Source organism: Macadamia integrifolia, chromosome 1 (genome assembly GCF_013358625.1).
Source record: "Macadamia integrifolia cultivar HAES 741 chromosome 1, SCU_Mint_v3, whole genome shotgun sequence".
Classification (NCBI taxonomy): Eukaryota; Viridiplantae; Streptophyta; class Magnoliopsida; order Proteales; family Proteaceae; genus Macadamia; species Macadamia integrifolia.
The window spans coordinates 15901122-15926405 of NC_056557.1; the positions used below are offsets into that span (position 1 = coordinate 15901122).

A 25284-nucleotide genomic window follows, 5' to 3' on the forward strand; every position below is an offset into this window, starting at 1 on the left:
CTCCTAAGGGCATAAACAACATTGCATTGGATCGAGGGCCCTTGTTGAGTCTGACCTTGTACTATATTCAGTGGTGCATTAGTTTGTCCTTGTGAACTAACAGGTTTATGATGCCTAGGGTTAGGCTCTGGTTGACTGGGTAAAGTTCTCTTCTCCCTCTCACGCATAATTGAGACAACTTGGGTAAGTTCTCTCGTAAGATTTTGATGGCTTGTCATGAGGAGGGCCATATTTTTTTTCCAAGTCACTTATTCTACTTGCCTCTCCAGTGTTGGTAAACCTAGGGGGTTGCTGATAAGATGATAGGAGAGGGGCCCTAGGAAAACTCGCGCATGAGGTCCTACATTTGACCTAGGAAAAGCATTTTGAGAAAAAGATTGTTGTGCAAAGGGAGGCCTTTGGGGTCCAGGTTGACCTTGATTATAGAAATTGGAAGGTCCTGGTTGGTTGCCTTGATTCCAAGAGAAATTTGGGTGATTTCTCCATCCTGGATTGTAGGTATTACTAAATGGATTATTCTGGTATAAGGCATTAACACTATCATTAAAAGTGCCCCCAGAGATGTTAGGGCATTCTTCTAGGAGATGTCCAGGGGACTGGCACCAAGTACAAATCTTAACCAAATTGATTGATGATGGCTCTCTAAGAACAATAGCCTCAATTCTCTTGATTAGGCTATCCAAATGGGCTTCCTTGGCTACTATCCCATCCACAAAATTTCATTTTCCTCCTATGGTTCTTTCACTCTCTTGGGTTGATTCCCACTCACGAGGTTTTGTCAGCTAAGTCAAGTAAAAATTCCCATGCCTTTCCTTCATCTGTAAAGGATGTGAATCCCTTAAGGCACATAGACTCTATCATTTGTTTAGTTGGGTAATCAATACCCTCATAAATTATTTGACATAAATGCCATAGGTCTAAGCCATGGTGAGGGCATTCTTGGAGTAGATCCTTGAATCTCTCCATAAGTTTGGAAAATGACTCACTAGGCTTTTGCCTAAACTGCAGGATATCACTTCTAAGCTTATTGGTCTTGTGAGTTGGGAAAAACTTCTTAAGGAAGACAACTGTGAACTATTCCCATGAGGTTATGGAATTTGTGGGTAATCCATACAACCACTTCTTCGCTTCGTCTTTCAATGCAAAAGTGATAAACCTAAGCTTAACAGCATCATCAGAAAGCTGTTGGATCTTAATTAGAACACATACCTCTTCAAATTCCCTTAGAAATAGGTATGCATCCTCAGAGGTCAACCCATGGAAGTGGGGCAACATAGTGATGTATTGAGATTTGAGTTCAAAAATATTGCCCTGGGCTTGTGGTAGAACTATGCAGGAAGGTTGGGCTGTTCTAGCAGGGTAGAACCTATCTTTCAGAGATTTAGGTGAAGGGTTTTGCTGTTGGTCTCCCATATTGAAGGGTTTTAAAGAGAGCAAACGTATAGGGTCACTACTTGTTGGATCTCTTCTTTCTAACCGATTCTTAGTATTACGTACCCACTTAACACTCATGCAACAGCAAAATACCCACAACTAAAGTAAGGCAAGCACAAAAGAATGGATAGCAAAAATTTATTTATTTTTTTTTATGATTTTTTTTTGAATTTTTTTTTTGATTTTTTGATTTTTTTTTGGTTTTTTTTGGGAGCTTATCGGCAGGGATCCGGGGTTGCTCAGGTCAATTCCTGAGGTACTACTACAGGGCGAAACCTGTCTTTATCATACTGTGAGGTATGGCGACCTCCACTGATACAACTATTATTGCAAGTTGTTCTTCTCAGGAATTCAATAAAAATAAAAAAAAATATATAAAAATAAAAATAAAACAAAGCACTTCGATTTACCAAAAGAAAGTGAAAAATAACATGGAACTATCTCCCCGGCAACGGCGCCAAAAACTTGTTTGAGATTTAAAATGTAACCGCAAGCGTACGGATCAGTGTAGCTACGGGTCGAACACAGGGAGAGCAGCCACTTTATTTTTTTATTTCTTTTAATAATGCGAAAGTGAACTGATTAATGGTTGTGATCTAATTCTAATTACCGTCCTAAAAATAACGTCCTAACCATTCGTCATCTAAGAATTTAAAGACGCAAGCCACGCAATTAAAATTAAATAAATAAATAACTGAAAATAAACAACCCACGTAATTAAAAAAAAATAATAATAAATAAAGGAAAAAAATGCTGAAATAAAAATAAAGTAAAAGAAATGGAATAAAGCTAGAGAGAGACTCACAAGTAGGTTTCTCTACTTAGCCCGAGGGATGCATCATAATATGAGCTTCCCTACTTGACCAGAGAGTCACTCTTACAAGGGTTTCTCTACTTGGCTTTAGGGAAAGGGAGACAATTAAAATAAAAGCAATAAATTGATGGTTCTATGACTAGGAGGGGCAAAGCCAACACATACACTAGCCATGAACCTTGGGGGAAAGGGATAGCAATAATGTAACGACTGAAAATAAAAATCCTAAATTAAGAAAGAAAGGGTAGTCAGAAGAGGGAATGAGAGGGGGGAGAGAAGACTACTGAAGGAGCCTACTTACTTGAATCAATGCTTGAACTTGAAAAAAAAATTGCTCCACGGCTCGTGATCTTGTCACCTAGATCTAAGCCTAGAACTATAACTTAAAAAATTACAACTCAATTGCATAAATCATAAACATAAAAAGAACTGAATAAAAATAAAAGAGTGCTTGCATTAATTGACATAAAAAAAACCTATTACAAAAGTGATTAAAGCAAAAATAGAGAAGAACTAAAACTAAAGAGAGAAAGAGGAAGAGAGAGAGCAACTAAAGAAAACTAGAAGAAGAATGAATTGTCTCCCCTCCTCTTACATGAGTTGTATTTATAGGGAATGGGAGGTAGGGTAACAAATTTCTCTTTCCTAAAAGAGAGAAACCCACAATTGATTGTGAGATCTTTTGAGTCCAAAAGTGCTAAGGTGGAGGAGAGAGAAGAGAGAAATAAATTTCGTATAAATTTTTTTTGCTTATTTTCTTTCCCTTTTTTTTTTCCTAATTTTTTTTCTTCTTTTTCTCTCTCCTAGGGACGATTTTCTTCTTCTTTGTGTGATTTGAACAATATTTGGTGATGATGTGGAGGAGAGAGAAGATTTGGACAATCTTTGGTTCTCCCCTTTTTTTTCTCTTTCCTTTTTTTTTTCTTCTCTTCTTGCTTCCACGATTTTGCTTTCCTTTTTTTTTTTTCTTTTTCTTCTCTTCTTGCTTCCACGATTTTGCTTGCTTCTAAAGCAGAAAATCTTCAACAAAATCTTCTAAAAAAAACAACCATAAGATTCGAACTTGAGACCTCTTGGTGAGCAAGAGAATTTTGTACACCATAGCTCACCAACTAAGCTAGGTAGTTGTTGTTACCAAAAACAAATCTTTAATCACTTAAAGATGTGGTCCATCGATCCTTGTTGGCATTTGGAATATTCCTTGTACCTCTGGGACAATTGCAAACGGGCTGGTTCTGCATCTCGGTTCAGTTCTGATCCATTATTCTTTTTCTGACCCGAAAAAGAATAATCATTTGTACGGGTGACCAAACGAATGTGTACTTTTAATTGAATACGTCCATCTTGCTCAGAATTTCGTCCTCTTCGCAACCATGGAAAGAAATAGGACCTCTTTACGTGTAAAATTGAAGATATAGCTCCCGATAGTCCTTAAGGCCTTGAAAATATAAAACCTGCAAAAAGAGAGTAAAACCCAAGGTAGCTCCATTCTAAATATGTAAAATGCATGTTTTACTACCCTAGATTTCACACATAAATGTGCTCATCACCTAGTCATGTTGTTGGGCTAATAGAATTAAAATGAATTGCATATAGGTGCATCTGTGATGTGACTGTTTGTGTGATTTTCCTTGTGTGGTCTTTCTTTCCACTTACTGGGCTAGTGAGCTCATCCCACATGCACAAATCTTTTTAGGTGATTTTGTAGGTTACCCGCCTAGTGATCAAAAGCCTGGCCCCACTGTAGAGTTTCCATCTGAGGATGGGTGGGTCCCTAAGCAATTCAAGCAAGGTACCGATTGCATGTGCGAGGATTGTATTGTATGACAGCTGTGACTCCTGAGTTATTCTTATTGATTCTTTTTTATGTACTCCCTTCCGTTACTTGATGCTTAAATTGTTATATTTTTATATATATATATCATGCCTTTTGGCCCAAATGTATGTAACTTTTATAGCTCAATTTGGGTGTCAAGTATTTGAGAAGCAATTACAGGTATTATTATGAATAGGTCTTCAGTTGAAAATACAGGTCTTATCTTAGATTAGTAGATGTATATTGTATTACAGTTATTGCATTGTTGATCCTGGTAGGTTTGTGAGTTAATCGGTGTTAACTCGGTCATCGGCTTAGCTTTGTGCGAGCGGGGTGTGGCATCGCCACCCATTGAGAAGAGCTATGAGGGACTGATACCAAAATGAATGAAAATCTCACTCAGTAAGGAGGGAATGGGAAATTGCAGTCTACCCCTAAACTCCTCGCACAGGAAAACCTCATCACTAACTGGGCTACATGCCTTATCTTTCATTGAAGGAGCTCTAAGTGTAATGGAGTCAGGATTATGTTACGTCTCCCTAAACCTAACAAAGTCCCTTTCAGGTAAGTGATTGTGGAAGTTGTCCACCTCATAGCACAGTCCCACTAGACCAATGAAGGCTGGACCAATTCCCCAGGTGATACCGAGGACATTTAGGCTTGATTCCTCCATGGTAGCCTATAACACAATGGGAATGGTGACGGAAATGGACCCCAGAATGCCCCATATGGAGCTTTTTATTAGAGGAATCAGTGGATCAGCATAAGTAGCCCTATTGGCAGCGATGACAGGCACAATTTTCGTAGCCCAATAATCGCCAAAGGCCATTATGGTGGTAGAAAGAAAGAGATTAAAGAACAAAACAAACGGAGAGGAGAAGAATAACTTATTGGAGACGAGAAGGAAGACCAATAAGCTTTGGGATCAAATGTAACACTAAGAACGGTCATGAGCGTAGAAGGATAGCTTCAATGGCAGTTGCAGGAAGCTTGGATAGTAGACACTTGGAGAAGACAATAAGGACAAAGAAGACAAAGGAAGAATGAGACAAGAACTTAATATAAACGTGAAATGGGGGGCATAAAAATGCTCACCCATGATTGATGTAATAGAGAGGGACTCGAACCAAAGCAGGCGCAATGGCTTAACTCCCCATCACCTGAATTGGCACCACAATAGGTCATGTTGTGCCACCTTATTCAACTACATGTTATAAATATGTCCATTGAATCACAAAAAGCTGCCATCACGAATGTACTCAGCCTGGAAAATCCGTGATGCATTAATGACAAAGATACAAAGAGTTTCGAATCCAAAAGCAAATGAGTGTATGCGGTTTATAATCCTCCATCGTGGCACCACTTCAGCTACCAAGGGAGGGAACAGTCGCCGCTCAAAGAGCTCTCGAGTACGCCATAGCCATCTCCCGTAATTTTTTGGCCATTCATGTTTGCCATCAGGATAAAATAAGGACGGACCACATTTGTAGCTTGGACACTCAAGAAAGCCCGTGCGTTGCTCTACTCCTACAAATCCTCACAGAATAGTAGAAGCAGGTGCATCATGCTATGGTAAAAGCATACACTCCAGTGATATTGTGACACGTGGCAACAAGGGGTCCAAACTAGACCTAGAAAAGCCAAATCATTGGACCAAATGGTTGAACCATGATTGAAAGTCAGGTAAGGTGGACCAGGCGGAGCTGATCTACATTGGATGACCCTGGGTCATCAGATCCGTAGCTTCATTATCTCATGGCCCAGTCACTTGAAGGCATGGCCAACCTACCGAGGCACCACTACTCGGATAAGATAACCTCATGCGGTGACAACTCACCCCACCTAGTGAAGATGTAATCGAACCACTCAAAGGCGTGGTTGATCAATTGAACCACCACCACACAGGAAGTCTCATGAAGAGGTGACAACACATCTCTAGCTGAAAGATTCACTCCAAATCAAACACGCTACTAACAAGGAAGGAGAGGATTAATTTTCCTTAATAAGAAAGATCACCTAAAAGGACTCCTAGTCAATCTCAAAGGGAAGGGTAATCCCTCATCAGTTAGGATACTCGCAATCCATGCACATAACAGAGATACATTTTCCATATCTAGACTTGTATCAGCGTCAAGATGCCTACCATACTAAGACTCTTCACAACTTCCCTACTACAACTATAAATACACATGTACCCCTTCTAAGGGGTCGACACTTTTTCATTCTTTACTAGAATTACTGTTTGTAGAGTTATCTAACTTAGGCATCGGAGAGGCCCCTGCCGGATCATCCCAACTCTTCTCTTTTTGTTCCTCCTTGCAAGTTTAGTGGAAAGCAGAGGACAATTGCTTACAATAAAAATTATTATTTTTTTGATAGGGTCCCAAGGAGAAACTCATGACCTATAAATTTTGAGGTGATGCTCTTTACCAACTAAGCAACCCCTTGGGGTTATTTTCCCCTTATGAGTGTGCTGAAATATGGGGAAAAGATTTCTGGTCGCATAGACCCTACATCCTAACACAAGAGGATGCAAAATTGCCCCACCACCCCTTATAAAGTCACAAAATTCCATTCTTTTTTATGCCTTGAGCACAAAGTTGAATCATCTCTAGCACGAGATAGAGCCCAGTGCACATCCAAGGCCTAAGAGCCCCTTGAGGCTACCTAGGGATGCATGCCTAGGGCTCCCAACCACTGGATATGCACTGGGTCCCCTCCTTTGTGGGAGAGGATATGAATCTCTTGAGCACACTATCATTGGCCCCCACGCTGGTGTAGGGATTACATGACTAGGTAGCAATCTCTAACCACTAAAATATTTAAGGGAAAATGGTTTGTGTGGAGTAATGTAGCTCATACATCCAAACCGCTATGGGCAGGGGAAGGGGGAAGTGGGGAGCCTCACTCCTCCACTTGAAACATTTATCCAATAATTAATGTCATTATTCTCTGTTGATGCTTATCTTCGTCCCGAGGTTGGATTTGCAACATGATTCCTTCTGCGAACTAAGATCTGTACTCACACAAGTTAGTAACTGGCCCGGAGTCCCCTCTGGGAAGATGGCTCCGATGCCTATGCCAGTCGAGTTTCGATTACTGTTCAAGTGGAATGGATCTCAAATCCCTAAAAGGTGCATACCTGTTCTGGTTACTTTGTCCCACTTTTATAGTGATTTTGGGGTTCCTCCCTATTGGCCGGATCTTCTACTCGAGGCTGAACTGACCTTCTTGATAACGGTTAACTTGACCATGGTTTATCTTTTGTCGAATAACCACCTCGGGTTTGGTTAAGGATTTTTGCTGAGACAGCGAGGGGCCCTCCCCCACGATCATAGCTATGGTCACATAGTCGATAAAGAGGTGGTCGAGTGGTCCGTCCTCTCTTAATCAAGTCTTGTGGTTTGAGGGAATTGAGGATAAAGGTCCGATCCATTGTTAGTTAACCATTGACTGTCCCTAGGTTATAGTGTGCATATTATGCTATATCATTCTCCATGACCTTAATGAATTATAATATTCGAAGCATATCCAGCAACATTCTTCTCCCGTGCTTTGTTTCTTTCCCTTATTTTAATCATTCTCTACACTTCATTATTTATATTATGTTCGTTAAAAAACGAGGCAAAAATTATTTATTGTACAAGAGAATGCTACTCACTTGTGTGACTACTGTGCCAGCATATAGACCAATGAGAGGTCGCACAGAGGCATCTTCAGTGCATGGCACAAGAAATAGCTCGGTCTTTTGCTCCCGCCTTTATCTATGCATAGACACACACAAGCGGGTAGCTTTTTTTTTTTCCTTTATCTTTTTATAATAATACGATTTCATTGTATTAGTAAGGAAAAAATTACAATCACAATCACAATCAGTACCAGCTGCAAATCTAAAGGAGCACGTTCCACCGGTGAAGAAGCTCCAACGCTGTTGGTAGCTGCTGTTTCGTCTCACGAACGATAGTTGGATAGAGAACCCCTGAGTATTTTCTTTCTAAACTTGGTTTCCCCTTTCAATTTCAAATCGAAAAGGGGAAGAGTCCGGGGAGGTATTTCATTTAATCCGACTTGGGTCAAAAACCAATCCGGTAAGACATGGTGAAGTTCCATGCTTCTCTTTTCATCATGGCTGTTCTCTTCATCATATGTTGACTTGTCCCGGTTACAGTACATATAATCCGGATCGAAGCTGAGAGATTTAGTATCTATCTATTCATTATTTGGGTATTTTGTAATTGAGAAGATTATTTGCTGGAGGCAGTATATCCAATTGTCTCATCTCAATCCCATCAGCTTCAGTTTAATTGGATAAAAACTAATGCAGAGGGATTAATGACCATGTACGTGTTTCCTTCTCGAATCCCTTTTATGATGCATTTTGATAATTAAGGATTTGGTATTGTTCTACACTCAAAGAATTACGAACTTCTTTTCTTATAACCAACTACTTACTATTTTGTTTCAGACTTTCTTTTCCAAATGTGATTGACTTGTAAGATGAGCTCTCTTCTCTAATAATCTCAACCTTCATTTATGGAAGTTATGCCCATAACTTTCTCTCGCATATTCCTTCCTTTTATACATATATTTTTTATATATATGGGCAAGATTTTTTTTTCTTAATTCAATAATAGAAATAGGAAAGATTTTTTAACTCTTTTTCTCCAAGGAAATTAGACTGCTTATATGTGGTATAGTTCTTCAAATGGAACCAGGTGATAGAAAAATAAATAATTGGCAAAAGAGAATATTCCCTTTTTTTTTCCCCTTAATTAATTAGTTTGATTGGGACAGAGAGAGTATAGAATACTTTTTTTTTTTCTAATTAATTGGTTCGATGGGGATGGAGAGTATAGAATAAATGCAATGTGTCCCGACGACTTTGCATTTATCAATAAAGATAATGTTTTGTATGGGATACTGTGGCCCCTACCTAGATACATGGGGAGGCATAATGACCGTGCCCATAAAATGCAAATTGATGCTCCAATTAATGCTTTCTCGTACACTCATTGATCTCTATGCATGTATACATACCACGCTAACTTGTAGGAAACACTTTCTTATATATATATATATATATATATAGATATGGTGTCCGAGGCAACTTATGTATACCTCAACTAATCCTAAATTACAGATGCACATATGAGAAATCGAACACCAATTACTTTATTTCATTAAATAAAATAATCTTTTATTATTTGATTTAGTTGCTTTCTAAGTTCATACTACGTGCTGTCCTTAATATGTAACTTGAAATGGTGATCAAGACAAAAACCCACATGATCTAGAAGTTGATGACATAACTTCGATAAAGAAACAAACAAACTAAGAAGAATAAATTACAAAGCATTCACCGAATACATCATCCAATGTGGGCCACAAAACTATGTTATATATCTGGATTCTGGACAATTCAAATTTATCAGCTGATGCAAGTTAATTTAAAATCAAATATTATTAAATTTGCTTTGCCGTGTCTGGGGACTATCGATAACATTAGGCCACAAGTAATGCATCTCCCATGGGACAAGTCCAAGTACTCAATAATTTTCTTGCTTGTGCATAAAGTGTAGGGTCCTGTCAATTTTATCAATAAAACTGGCTGAATGGCTAATGAGTAGTGCCAACTTAGAAATGAGTAACCCATTTAGATACTATTAATGGTCTGGTAACCCATTTAGATTCTATTAATGGTCTGGGCCTTCACATGAGCATTGGATCTGATGGGCGACTTAACATCATTCAAAGTCTAATCGTCCTCCCCCCTCCCCCTTAAAAAAGTGAAAGTTTCTTTATATCAGTGTGAGATGGCATTTTAAAATGGAACCAGATCCTCTGAAGCGCGTCACAACCCCCCCCCCCCCAAAAAAAAAAAAAAAAAAAGTGTTCATCTGGCAATTGAGAGTGAATGATTAGCACTCAAAACCCTTCTAGCCATCGAATGCGCACCGGAGGAGGGGTCTGGTGCGCTATAGAGGATGTGAGTCCTCTCAAAATATAGTAGTATCCAAAATTTTCCTACTCAGAAGGTGATGCCACAATTTCAGTAGTAGGGATATCTAGGTAATTGTATTAATTGGTCAAACGTCAAATTTTACAATATGATTCAATGATATTACCTCCCAGCATGTCGCTGCATTGATGCTCTCTTTTTACTTTTAATTTTATTAAGGTTATGTTTGGTTGCAAGGAAAATTTAAAAGGAAGCGAAGTGAATACTTAATTTTTTTACAATATAATAGTGATATATTTTACATGTAATTTTTATTTTACATTTAATAGAAAAGGGTTTTAATGCAAAGTAAAGTGATAATTAATAACCAAATATGGAATTATTTGGAGTTAATGACATAGTTATGTTGGGCAAGGATTACAAAAATTCTTTCTCAAGTGGAAAAATTTAATTTCTCTTCCTTCAATTCTCCTTGCAATCACATGGAGCCTAAGGGTAGTCTTGAATATTTTTATTTTTCCGTTTTACAAACTTTGTTTGTGTTGAAATTTGACCCAATTAGGCATAACCATTTAAAGATCTCATAAGATTGAAGTCAATCAATCTTATAAAGTTACAGGTGTTTATATAAAAAAAATTGTAAAATTCTCTAGTTTACTTGGGCAGTTATCGTAGAGCTCTAGAGGTACCTGCAGATTAAAGACAACAGAGAAGATTGTAGTGTCGAGATGTATGAGCTGTGATGACCATTTTTCACTGTCTTCAAGCAGCAGGAAGAATTAATAGTTAAGGATCAAATCTCAACTTGATTCAATCCTAGAGAGAATGTCTTGTTACATCCAAAAATGGAGTTTTTTGTTTTAGTCTTCAAGAAAAGCTCTATTTGTTCAGAGCTAATTATTCTAAAGCATTATCTTTAAAAAATTAAAAAAAGAAAAAAGAAAATAAAAGTGAAGTTCTGGATTATTCTAGGTATGACTATATCTACTCAATACATAAAAAAATCTGAAACTTTTGAAAAGTTCAAAGTGTTTCAAGTAGAAGTGGAAAGACAATTAGATAAATGCATCAAGTCCTTTTGATCAAGTCAAAGAGGAGAATACTTGTTAGATGATTTCAAAAGAAATCTAACTTCTAAAATGATTATTTTAAAATTGACAAATCCTAGTACTCCACAACAAAATAATGTATTTGAAAAACGTAACAGGACCTTGTTAGACATGGCCAAGACTATGCTCACTTTTAGTGAATTGCCTTTTTCCTTCTGGGGTTTTTCTATGAAAACTGCAATTTATTTTTTGGATAGGGTCCCATCTAAGTCTGTACCTAAAACCCCATTTTAGTTGTGGTACTGGCGCAAGCCTGTCCTAAATCATTTGAAGGTTTGGGGTTATCCTGCGCATGTACAGAAGCAACCATAAGATGATTTGGAACCTCACACTTCTAGATGTATTTCTTGGGATGCCCTAAGGGAACGATTGGTTACTACATTTATGGCCCCACCGACTAAAAGGTCATCATAAGTAAACATGTTACTTTTATTGAGGAAGACCTTGGCTCTAAAAGAACTGAATTTGTGGTTATAGAAGAAGTTTCTTTTATATATGTACCATGTGCACTTGCAATCAAACTAGTTGACGTAAACCCCATACCTGCTAATACTCAAGAACATTGACGTAGTGGGAGGTATATCAAGCCACCTAAACGTTTCATTCTTCATACTAAAGAAGATAAGATTGTAGAAGAATTTCACATGATATCTACTGAAATGGATGATGATTCATGCACTTACTCAAAGTCACTCAAATATGTTGATGCAAATAAGTGGCTGGAAGCTATGCGCCTTGAAATCAATTCAATGCGCTCATATCAGGTCCAGACTCTCTTAGATCCATTACAAGGCATCATGACTATTGGATGTAAAAGGATTCTTTAAGAGGAAAATTGTAGTACCCCTGATTTTTCTTTGACTTAGTCCAACCCTGACTTGAAGTGATGAGTCAGCTGATGATGGGGCAATCAAAGTCAATGTTTGTGATGGATGACGTGGTGATCAAAATGTAAACTTGTTAACCAAAGTCCAAGATTCTTTGGCCTTATCACCATTCTATTTTTAGTAAGTTTTTAAATGTTTTTTTGAATTATAAAATTCCTTTTTAGACTTATACCTTTTATGGCAACTATGTGGTGAGGCATAACTATATTTTTGGTAGTCGATCACTTATAGAAACTCCTAATTTGCCTTAAAATTACTCGCCTATTATAAACCATATTAAATATGACATTTTATCTCCTCACCTCACATTATTTCCTTATTTTCAAACCATCCTATCTATTATGCTAATTATTCAAATTCATGCAATTATGATTTGATACCTTGATTAATTTCCTTTTAATTATACTAACTTAGTGATGTATTTTTCCCCTTCCTTGTGAGATTCAAATCAAGGGGAATAAATTGATTATCCTTTTTCCCTTCCTTATAAAACTCAAATCAAGGGAGGGCAAATGATCAAATCAAGGGGAAAATATTATATAATCAAGGGGGCATATGGGCAACACTTTTGGCATCTCCTCTTAGCTTTGCTAAGTAAATTGACAAGGGAGAGCTGATTGGCCCTTAAAGATTTTATTCCTTCTTTGAATTAGGAAGGAAGCTTGAGAAATAAAAAGGGAAGTGGGTAGGTTGGCAGCTTCTCACAAGGCTACAAATTTTGAAGAGAGAGAGAGAGAGAGAGAGAGGTTGAACCCCTTCCCTTAGCTTCATTTGATTAGGAGAGAGATGTTTGTTCGAGGCCTTATATCTAAAGGTTTCATTATTTTTGCCTTCTGTGAAAGCGGTAGGTGGTTTAATTCACTCTCTACACATGATTTTCTTTTTTTATATAATTATTAACATGTGATATAGGAAATTAATTTGTATGCTTATATACTAAATGACTTAGTTTTTTCTCTTAGAACAGTAAATTTATTTTTCTTGGAATTTCTATCTCTTTATTAAGTTTGGTATTTCATGCTTAATAAATTAAAGCACATTAGAAATTCTGATTCATATTTATTTCATTTTCTTTTCAGACTTTTGATTGTTACATTATGTCCTTATATAGATTTTGGATGAAGTATGCTATCATTGAGCATATTTTGTTTATACAAAAATCTCACTATCGATCAAGGTCATAGTATGGTGTGAGCCATAGTACGGTACGTGACGATAGCGTGTGTTTTACGCCTTATAAGAACCAATGATGTGATTGTAATATCTTACATATGGGATGGATGTGAATCAAGGTCACAGTACGGTGTAAGCCATAGTACGGTATGAGGGCATATGCCATTCCTATATGTTAGAACTATTATTGAGATTATGAATAATGTGAATGGGTTAACACACTGATCAAGGTTACAGTATGGTGTGAGCAGTAGTATGGTATGGGACGGTGGTGTTAAATTTCATTGATCATGATTTGTGATATCTATTATTATTTGATTGACTTGGTATATTTTTATTTATTTTCATAATAGTTTATATTTCATCTAAAAAGAAAACTTTATTTCTTTTGTTTTCAAACTTGTGTAAATTGTGATTTTCGCCATTTACTAAGCTTCCCCAAAAGTTTATCCCTTACAATATTTCAGATGATGAGATTGAAATTCATGGAGAAGGAGATGAAGAGCCTATTGAATACCTATGGTCTAATAAGGATGATGGTGGCTTTCTAGTTTCTTGTTGATCCTATTTTTCTTTAGCTTTTTTTTTAAAGTCTTTAGGAAGGCTTATGGACCTTTAATGTCATTTCATTTTAAACCTTCCTATAGGGGAAGTGTCTTTTATTTTGGTATTTAATATTTAAGACTTCCGATACTATGAATTAATTGCGTCTTTTTATTTATTTTATTTGATTATTCCCATGGTTTATGAAAATCCATACCGGTTCATTCCCTAAAATGAAATCAATCTTAGATCACCAACGACCAAACTCCTAAACCGGGTCTGGGGTCGTTATAGTATGGTATCAAAGAAAAATTTTAGGGAATCAATAAACCTAAAAACCTATTTTAGGTAAGTAGATGTTCTTACCTATTTTGATTTGCAGGGATTTTGAATATTATCATGATTTTTAATCTTATGGTAATTTTCAAATATTACATAGCATGACCTCCCCCAATTAGAGAAATCATCATTTGGTTACTCAAGGATCATAGCTCAAGTTACTTGTATTTTCAAAATTTTATACAAACTTGATTTGAAAAAAAAAAAGAAAAAGAAAAAAGAAAAAAAAATTATGATTTTTCACCTTTGCAGCAACTTCCTAGGCATATATCTGATTTTTTATGATTTATTAGACTATTTTATAAATTTATTTACGAGCTGAAAATTTTAAGGTAGTTGTGAAATTATGTTAAAATTATCTTCATAAAATGTCGCAAAATTTTGAAATATTTTGACAGATCAAATAATTCTATGATCAAAGATATGTCCTGTTTTTGGAAAAATTATGTACCCAGGAATGCGGAGTTAGCAGAGGCATTTATAAATTTATTTTTGAACTGATTTTTTTTATAGTAGGCGCATTAATAAGTTTTATATTTACACAAAAAAAAAAAAAAAAAAAAAAAAAAAAAGAGGGATCAATTTGAGTTCAGGAAAGTTAATTTTCATTTGAAAATATAAGGATAGGTCAGAAACTAGCAGAATTAAAATAAAGAACTTTAAATGAACTGAAACCCATTTTATAAAACACAAAATGATAAGATCTTTTGTAGTAGGTGAAAGCTATGAGTTAGGATTTCATAAAATCTAATTTCACCTAAATTAGAGTTTCAGAAGTATTTTTTGGTATTTTACCTCAAGACTGGACAGATTCAATAGTTGCTATCTTAATAAACAATAATGATTATGTCACCATCATAAACTATATTAAATCTTTACAACTTATTTAATAGGCGAAGAACATCACCTTAGTTTTCACATGATTTAAATTGGTGACATATTTCGAAGTTAAATTTCAAATCCAATTTAGAATCAATCTTGACCCCAGAAATAAGCAACATTGAATGGACCAAAGATGACATGCCGGTTAGAGAAATGATGTGCTGGTCTCCAAAAGTCTCTTGAAACGGCATGCCAAATGAGAGATGGTTCAATCCAAAAACCATTTGTTTGTGGATGTAATTTCAAAATCACTGAAATGGCATGAAGGTTATAAAGGGTCACGCAGGTAAAAAAATTAATAAATAAATAAAAATAAATAAATGCTATACCTTGTATGCTCTTATATTTTGGAGTCCCTTTATTCTAAGTGTATACTCTTGCATAGGAGTCATGAACACAAGGAGAATTAATCAAAACAATGCCAAAGGTCAACTTGAAAGGGGGCAACCAGCATCGAGGAACACCGCAAGTACTGGAATTGAAAGGGAAACACAATTGCCACCACCACCACTGGCACCAGGGTTAAACCCTATTGACTTCATGTGAACTTTCACTCAATTCTTGAATGTCATTCAACAATAGGAAATTACAGACAACAATAACAACAACCCTTTTCATAACAACCAGAATGTCCCCCAAAATCCCCAAACTACTAGGGAAGATGATCAGGGCTGAGTTCTAGAATGGTTCAAGAAACTCGGTCCACCAAGTTTCAAGGGTGTTAGCACTGATGCTCTTTGGCCTTCAAGATGGATCCAGGAGATGGAGAAAATCATCAAGGCTCTGGCCTGCACTGACTCATAGAAGGTAGTTTGCGCCACTTTTATGTTACAAGACTAAGCATACTCATGGTGGAGGACACATGAGCAGATCTTATTGGCTATAGACCCTATCATTACATGGGCATGTTTTACTACGACCTTCTTCGATAACTATTTTCCCCACAATATCAGGGAGGCTAAGGAAACTGAGTTCTTGCAATTAAGGCAGGGAACTGGCTTGGTAATGGACTACAGGAAAAGATTTGAGGATCTTTCCATGTTTGCACCTGAACAAGTGGATAAAGAAAGTAAGAAGGTGAGGCGATTCCTGAATGAGCTGAACTCGCAGTTGAAGGGACCTTTCTCTGCACACAACATCATTGCCTATGCAGACTTATTACAGAAAGTCATATCAATGGAGGAGAATCTAAAGGATCCAACAACAGATCTTTATGGAAAGGGGAAGAGACCAATGGAAAATCAAGCTGCCAACAATGCTCCACCTCAGAAGACTCAGTGGACTTATGAAGCAGCTGCCAACTTACAGCCTTGCCATACATGTGGAAGATTTCACATGGGACCGTGTCGGTATTCAGATATCTCCTGCTATAATTGTGGAGAAAGGGACCATACATCCAAGGTTTGCCATAAGCCTAAACGATTGACCCCACTACCCCCTCGAACAAATCAGCCACCAATTCAAGGCCAACCTCCACGCCAGCCTTATCAGGGGCACCAACGTATTTCACTTGCACCAAGAAACCACGCTCTTAAGGCTCTAGCTAGAGTCTTTTCTCTTTAAGCGAAGGAAGCAGAGGAAAACGATATCGTGGTGATAGGTACCCTTACTCAATTTAAGTTTAAAGTTTCTCCTTATTGATTGAACATAGTACCATGCAACTAGGAAACAATGTACTTACACTTAAACAATCAAAACAAGAACTACTTTTGTTGCTTCTCAACTTACTTATGCACTTTTTGATACTGGAGTAACACACTCCTTCATATCAAAGAGTTTTGCTTAGAAACTATCTCTGAAGCCAAGCCTTCTTGAACATAAAATAGTTGTATCTCTACCTACAGGAGAGATTTTATTTGCCAACAAGATGTATGCATCTTGCCCTATCCAAGTAGGAACAAAAACTCTAATGGCAGACCTGGTACGGCTAGAGATGAAAGATTTAGACGTAATTTTTGGCATGGATTGGCTATCCATTCATAGGGCAACAATATTATGTCGTGAGAAGGAAATCTTGTTTAGATCCGAAACTGGGAAAGCCTCTAAATTCTCTATAGTGAAGAAAGGCAAACCAACCCCGCCTATCATTTCATCCATGAAAGCAAGAAAGGTACACGCTCAGGGATGTCAAGGATTCTTAGTGGCTATAGTGGAGGAAAAGAAGGAAATCATGACAACGAGTATAGATGTGATACCCTACTCTCTAAATCCGGTCTAATTTTTTGGTTGGTTCGATTTGGTCTTGCAGGACCTGAACCCAAGCAAGCCGAGGCTAGTACCTTATAGAACATGATGGCAAGGGTGACTCTAGACTGAGGTTGGTCAGATGAGTTGGAGTCAGTGCCTAGTGAAGTCTGTGTGCCCAAGCCATGCACTTGCACGTATCACAGGGCCATATACGCATAATAAAGGTACGTGCCCATATTCTATGTTAAGTGAGCACATTAACCAATTATCGAGAGTGAGATACGTGTCGGGGCCGAGCCCCATCAAAATCTCAATGATTAGGCTAAGTTTTGGCTGATTGGTGGGTAGTCATAGATGGGTCAGACCCACTTGTGTGACCTACCACTCTGGTCACTAGATATTTTGACCCAAGTATAAATAGCATTTATTACCTTTTATTTTCCTCATTTATTTTTGTACACAGTGGGTGAGAAAAGTAAAGAAGAGAGAGAAAAAGAAGAAAGAGAAGGGAAGAAGGAGGAAGAAAAGGGGGAAGAAGTTGCTCGTTGTGCGACATCGGGGTTGAATCTTTCAATTTCGAAGCCGGATTAGTGATCCTCATCTCGAGATCTACGATATGAGGTGAGTAAAGTCTATATTTCTTAAACTCCCAATAAACCCTAAGTGAAACCCTTCGATTTGGGTAGAAATCCTTTAGATCTTGTTAATATCTCTTGAGAATGTAAATCTAAGGTTTAATAAAGGACCTACATGTTGTTTATGAAGGATTTAGAGGAAGAAATTTCAAGATTTGAAAAGCATTTGTTGATCTCCTAAGCTAAAGAGAAGATTTGATGTTTTAAAGTGTTCTTGAGCAAAGAGGTAAAACCTAAGCTTAGACTTTGAATCGATCATAGATCTATATTGGAATCATGATGTGTGACCTTAGATTTATGGAAAATACGATCGAATCGACCTATGGTGGTTTTTCCATGGTGGGATGAAGAATGGGAGTGAACAACAAAGTCTCGGTTCTAAGTGGTGGGTGCCTGGAAATGGTCAAACCCACAAATCCAGAGCTTGCCTGTCCTAGATGGGTTGCTGTCTCGACTGGTGAGCAAGATCGGTGGGCACCTAGCCTGTTGCTCCTACCCGTCGGTCCAAGCAGATCCCCTGGGCCAAGTGGCAAGCAAGGACCAGTGGGCACCTGGCCCTCTGCTCCTAGCCCGCTAGTCCTTACAGGGCCCGTGTGTAGAGCTGTAGGCAAGGATCGACAGGTACTCCACCCATCGGTTGACCTACCACTCTGATTCATCGGGTTTCAATTGGGCCCAAATTTGTTGGGTAATCTTCTATGGTTATTCTAAACGCGTTGGGATCATCATAGCTCCATTGATAGTGAACCTAAAATGGAGTTATACTAAACTTGTCATTTTTTATGATAGGTTACACTAGAAACTTGAATCATCGCACGTCAAATCTTCCTCATACTAAGGGTGACCATTGTACATAACTAAGTGGGAAGATGACATTGAATTTATTTTTGGTGTGTTTTTGCACCATCCCATTATTGTTGTAGACTATCCATGTCATCATTTCACTATTATGTATAGCCTAGTCATCCTCGAATGCCATTTGCATGCATTGACGTGTGCATTATGAAATTCATTTATGAATTGATATGCCGATATCTTTAATTGTTAAATGCTTATTCCTGCTTTTGAGATATGAGATGGATGACTTTAAATTATTGAAGATGATGCATTGCTAGACTAGATGATGTAGTTAGCTTGGACACGAATGCATCAGTGGCACTATATAGTCGTACTATCTCATATAGGAGCATGCAGTTAGGAACGACGTATCCCTATGCTATGACCCTTCCCAGCAGGGGTTTAGGTGTTGGGTGTATCACTAGGGAAAACCCAAGGTTGTGTACCAATAGTGGCAGTTAGAGGTACGCCCAACCGATCACTAGGATGATTCGACAACTTTGGTGATATAACAAGAGGGCCAATCGTACTATTTTTAAATTAATACAGGGCAAGACCCATTTTACTTTAATACAGGGCAAGGCCCATTTACTTTTCCCATACCCATGGCTGGCCTTCTCTAGTAACCCTATGGGTGTATCGCGAGATGGGCTTCGCTGCTCGTACCCGGGGCATACGTGCACTGTGGTTGCAAGTAGCACATGACCTATGACTTAGATGTGATGTTTAGGTGGTTTAAGATAATTAAAAATGTACTTGCATATATATAGGTGCATTTGTATTGCGAATGATTGCTTAGTCTTTCTTTTCACTTACTGGGCTAGTGAGCTCATCCCTCGTGTACACCACTTTTTCAATGATTTTACAAGTTACCCGGCTGAGGCGTTAGAGCTGGGACCCACTGTGGAGTTTTCAGTTGAAGACTGGTGGGTCCCTTAAGAACTTAGGCATGGGGCCGAGTGCCTATGTGAGAGTTGTGTTATGGGATAGCAACACTGATACCAACCTGGGTTTCTTTTTTATTATTTTATGATGTTATCCCTTTTGTACTCTGGATGTTTAAATTATAATTCTTGTGTATATATCACGCCTACGATCCCACATATATATTTACTATGTAATACAATTTGGGTATTAAGAGTATTAGGGTATTTATAGGTATCTACATGTAAGACTTCCGTTGAAATACATAAATTGCTTTCTTAGTTGTGGGTATGCTATGTAGTGGTTACTGTATCAGATGATCCTGGCAGGTTTTGGGTTAATAGGTGTTAACTCGGTCACTAGTTCGTTCTGTGAGAACGAGGTGTGAAAATAGAGATAGTCAGGGATTTCCCCGATGTCTTCCCAGCAGACCTCGATGGTGTACCACTAGAAAGGGAAGTTAAATTCTTAATAGACCTGATCCTCGGTATGGCACCGATCTTAAAGGCACCCTACCGGATGGCTCCAGTAGAATTGAGGGAATTGATAGAGCAACTACAAGAACTGTTAAAGAAGGGATACAATAGACCGAGTGTATCACCGTGGGGTGCACCAATCCTATTCGTGAAGAAGAAAGATGGGACCATGCGGTTGGGTATTGACTACCATGAGCTGAATAAGATCATAATAAAGAACAGATACCCGTTGCCCATAATTGATGATCTTTTTTATCAATTGCAAGGGGCGAGCTTATTCTCTAAAATAGATCTACATCCCAGGTACCATCAACTTCAACTGAGGAAGGAGGACATACCAAAAATGGCATTCAGAACACACTATGGACATTATGAGTTTGTAGTTATGCTGTTTGATTTAACTAATGCATCAGTTGTGTTCATGGACCTCATAAATCGTGTCTTTCATGATTACTTGGATCATTTTGTGATAGTGTTCATTGATGACATCCTGATCTATTCCCAAAACAAGGATGACCATGTTGAACACTTGGAGAACACACTATGAAAGTTATGGGAGAAGAAATTATATGCCAAGCAGAGTAAGTGTCACTTCTAGCTCAATCAAGTGATTTTCTTAGGTTATGTGATCTTTAGAGAAGGAATTTCAGTAGATCCTGTAAAAGTCAAGGCGGTAACCGAATGGGCTATACCCACCTCAGTGACTGAGATTCAAAGCATTTCAGGAATGGTTGGATATTATAGAAGATTTATTAAAGGTTTCTTCAGCATTGCCATACCATTAACCACTTTGACCAGAAAATGGATAAAGTTTATCTGGACGGAAGCATGTAATAAAGCCTTTGAGGAGCTAAAGAAGAAGTTGGTGACTGTGCCCATCCTAACCTTACCTGAAGGGACAGGTGGAATGGTGATCTACAGTGATGCATCCTTGAAAGGTTTGGGCTGTGTGTTGATGCAGCATGGAAGGGTTATAGCTTACGCTTCTAGGCAACTCAAAGACTATGATAGGAATTACCCTACACATGACTTGGAGTTAGCGGTAGTAGTACTTGCACTGAAGATTTGGAAGCACTACTTATATGGTGAGAGGTGTGAGATATACACGGATCACAAAAGCCTTAAATACATTTTCACTCAGAGGGAGTTAAACATGAGGCAACGTTAATGGTTGGAATTGATCAAGGACTATGACTACGACATCCTATATCATCTAGGAAAGGCCAATGTGGTTGCCAATGCACTCAGTAGGAAATCACAGGGGTTGTCCATAGCTCTGTTGACTGAACGAGCGAAGTTGAAAGAAGAGATTGATGACTTCAAATTGGGCTTGATTGTTAGTAGACCTAAGGCCTTATTTTGCCACTTGGTTATCCAAGAATGGTCTTTAATGGACCAAATCAAAGATGGTCAATTGAATGATGAGAGATTAACCAAAGTTAGGCAGGTGATTCGGGAAGAGAAGGTCACGCCATTCAATATAGCCATGGATGGCATCATCAGAATTGGTGAACGGTTGTGTGTACCCGCCAATGAAGATATAAAGATGATGATTTTGACCAAAGCTCATTGCACACCTTACTCCATTCACCTTGGGAGCACCAAGATGTATTGTGATCTAAAAGAACAATATTGGTGGGATAATATGAAGAGAGATGTTGCCAACTTTGTAAGAAAGTGCTTAACTCGTCAACAAGTGAAGGCTGAGCATCAACGACCCTCTGGACTCCTGAAACCATTAGAAATACCACAATGAAAATGGGACTCCATCGGAATGGACTTTATCATTGGATTTCCCAACTCCAAAAGGTCATAATGCTATATGGGTTGTGGTGGATCGTTTAATTAAATTCGCTCATTTTATTGCCTATTCCATGAGGTATACCATGGAGACAATGACTCAATTGTATGTTGATCAGGTATTACGCTTACATAAAGTACCCTTATCAATTGTATCGGATAGAGATGCTAGATTCACCTCTCGATTTTGGAAAGAAGTGTAAGAGGCTATGGGAACGGAGTTGAAGTTTAGCACAACTTTTCATCCTCAGACAGATGAACAGATAGAGAGGTTAAATCAAATCATTGAAGACATGCTTCGGGCTTGTGCTTTAGACCTGAAGGGTAGTTGGGAGAAGCATCTTCCTTTGGTTGAGTTTGCTTATAATGATAGCTTCCAGGTGACCATTGCCCTTTAGGAGAAGCAACTTCCTTTGGTTGAGTTCGCTTTTAACAATAGCTTCTTGGTGACCATTGGAATGGCTCCTTATGAAGCCTTGTATGGGAGGAAATGCTGCTCACCCTTGTTTTGGGATGAGGTTGGGGAAAAGAAGTTAACCAAGTCTGACTTAATCAACGAGTCACATGAGAAAGTCCAACTTATTCAATTAAGGATCAATACAGCCCAATACTGACAGAATAGCTATGCTGACACTAAAAGGAGAGAATTGGAATTTTCTGAGGGTGATAATGTGTTCTTGAAGATCGCACCAATGAAAGGAATAATCAGATTTGGGAAGAAAGACAAGTTGGGTCCCCGATTTATCAGATCTTTTACAATCTTGAAGAAGGTTGGAATTGTGGCATACCAGCTCGCTCTACCACCCGCCCTATCTGGAGTACATGATGTTTTCCATGTGCCTTTACTCTAGAAGTATGTAGCAGACCCATCACATGTCTTGAGTTATGAGTCGTTGCAATTGGACACCATCTGACTTATGAAGAGTCACATGTACAAATCCTGGACTATAAAGACCAAGTGCTATGAAGATGTACTATTCCATATGTGAATTTCTAGAAACACCACGGTACTACAGAGGCTTTGTGGGAACTAGAAGAGGATATGCAGGCCAGATATCCACAACTATTTGGTGAACCAGGTAATCTTTGAACCTAAGTATATACCTCAAATTACTATTACACTCAGGCTAAGCTAAGTCTAAGTGTGTCATACCTTAATAGATACTAGCGACTTAGGATATGTAGCAATAGAGGGAAGAGAAGAAGATAGGATTGTAGCTATGGATCTTGAGGTAACTTCTTTTTCTCTAAAGAAATTTTAAATTTTGAGACAAAATTTCTGTAAGGAGTGAGGATTGTATTACCCCTGATTTTTCTTTGGCTTAGTCCAACCCTGACCTGAAGTGATGAGTCAGTTGATGATGGGGCAGTCAAAGTCAATGATTGTAATGGATGATGTGGCGGTCAAAATATAAACTTGTTGACCACAGTCCAAGATTCTTTGGCCTTATCACTACTCTATTTTGGTAAGTTTTTAAATGTTTTTGAATTGTAGAATTCCTTTTTAGACTCATACATTTTGTGGCAACTATGTGGTGAGGCATAATTGCCTTTTTGGTAGTCGATCACTTATAGAAACTCTTAATTTACCTTACAATTACTCGCCTATTATAAACCATATTAAATATGATATTTTATCTCCCCACCTCACATTATTTTCTTATTTGGTTTTCATACTTAAGGTTAATTTTCAAACCACCCTACCTATTATGCTAATTATTCAAATTCATGCAATTCGGTCACTTAGTGATGTCTTTTCCCCTTCCTTGTGAGATTCAAATTAAGGGGGACAAATTATCAAATCAAGAGGGATAAATTGATTACCCTTTTTCCATTCTTTATAAGACTCAAATCAAGGGGGGACAAATGATCAAATCAAGGGGGCAAATTATATAATCAAGGGGGCATATGGGCAACACTTTTGACATCTCCTCTTAGCCTTGCTAAGCAAATTGACCCTTAAAGATTTTATTCCTTCTTTGAATTAGGAAGAGAGCTTGGGAAATAAAAAGAGAAGAGGGTAGGTTGGCAGCCTCTCACAAGTCTATAGATTTTGAAGAGAGAGAGAGAGAGAGAGAGAGATAGAGTGGGACACCCCATCTTTTTCCCCTCTCTTGGTGATTCAAGTGAAAAAGAGAAGAAGAAGAAGAAATGTTCAACCTCTTCCCTTAGCTTCATTTGATTAGGAGGGAGATGTTCGTTCAAGACCTTATATCTAAAGGTTTCTTTTTTTGTCCTTCTATGAAAGCGGTTAGTGGTTTAATTCACTCTCTACGCATGATTTTCCTTTTTATATAATTATTAACATTAGGAAACTAATTTGTATGTTTATATACTAAATGAATTTGTTTTTTTTCTCTTAGAATAGTAAATTTATTTATCTTGGAATTTTTATCTCTTTCTTGGGTTTGACATTTCACGCTTAATAAATGAAAGCATATTAGAAATTCTGATTTATATTTATTTCATTTTCTTTTTTGATTTGTGATTGTTACATTATGCCTCTATGTGGATTTTTGGATGATATATGCTATCATTAAGCATATTTTGTTTGTGCAAAAACCTGGCTATCGATCAAGTTCACAGTACAGTACAGGACGATAACGTGTGTTTTAAGCCTTATAAGAACCAATGGTGTGATTATAATATCTTGCATATGGGATGGATGTGGATCAAGATCATAGTACGATGTGAGCCGTGGTATGGTAGGGGGCACATGTCATTCCCATATATTGGAACTATCATTGAGATTATGAATTATGTGAGTGGGTTAACACACCGATCAAGGTCACAGTATGGTGTGAGCCGTAGTATGGTATGAGACGGTGGTATTAATTTTCATTGATCATGATTTGTGATATCTATTATTATTTGATTGACTTGTTAGATTTTTATTTATTTTTATAATAGTTCACATTTTATCTTAAAAGAAAACTTTATTTCTTTTGTTTTCAAACTTGTGTAAATTATGATTTTCTCCATTTACTAAGCTTCCCCAAAAGCTTACCCCTTACATACTTCAAATGATGGGATTGAGATTCATGGAGAGAGAGATGAAGAGCCTATTGCATACCTATGGCCTAATAAGGATGAGGGTTGCTTTGACTTGGGTGGACGCTACTTCTAGTTTCTTGACGATCCTATTTTTCTTTAGCTTTTTTTTTAAAGTATTTAGTAAGGCTTATGGACCTTTAATGTCATTTCTTTTTAAACCTTCCTATGGGGGAAGTGTGTTTTATTTTGTTATTTAATATTTAAGACTTTCGCTGTACATTTCTATGAATTAATTGCATATTTTTATTTATTTTATTTGATTATTCCTTGTGGAAATCCATACCGGTTCATTCCCTAAAATGAAATCGATCTTGGATCACCAACGACCAAACTCCTAGACCGGATTTGGGGTCGTTACACAAGAGACATAGATGGAGAGTTAAAAGATTCAAAGCAAGGCTGGTAGGTGGAGGTT

General features: G+C 37.7%; 1 non-coding gene across 1 annotated transcript; it reads left to right on the top strand.

Annotated features, from left to right (window-relative positions):
* Positions 1-919: 919 nt before the first annotated feature.
* Positions 920-1026, top strand: LOC122087232. Its single transcript, XR_006142714.1, has one exon. It is a non-coding gene; the product is annotated as a small nucleolar RNA R71 (small nucleolar RNA).
* Positions 1027-25284: the final 24258 nt, after the last annotated feature.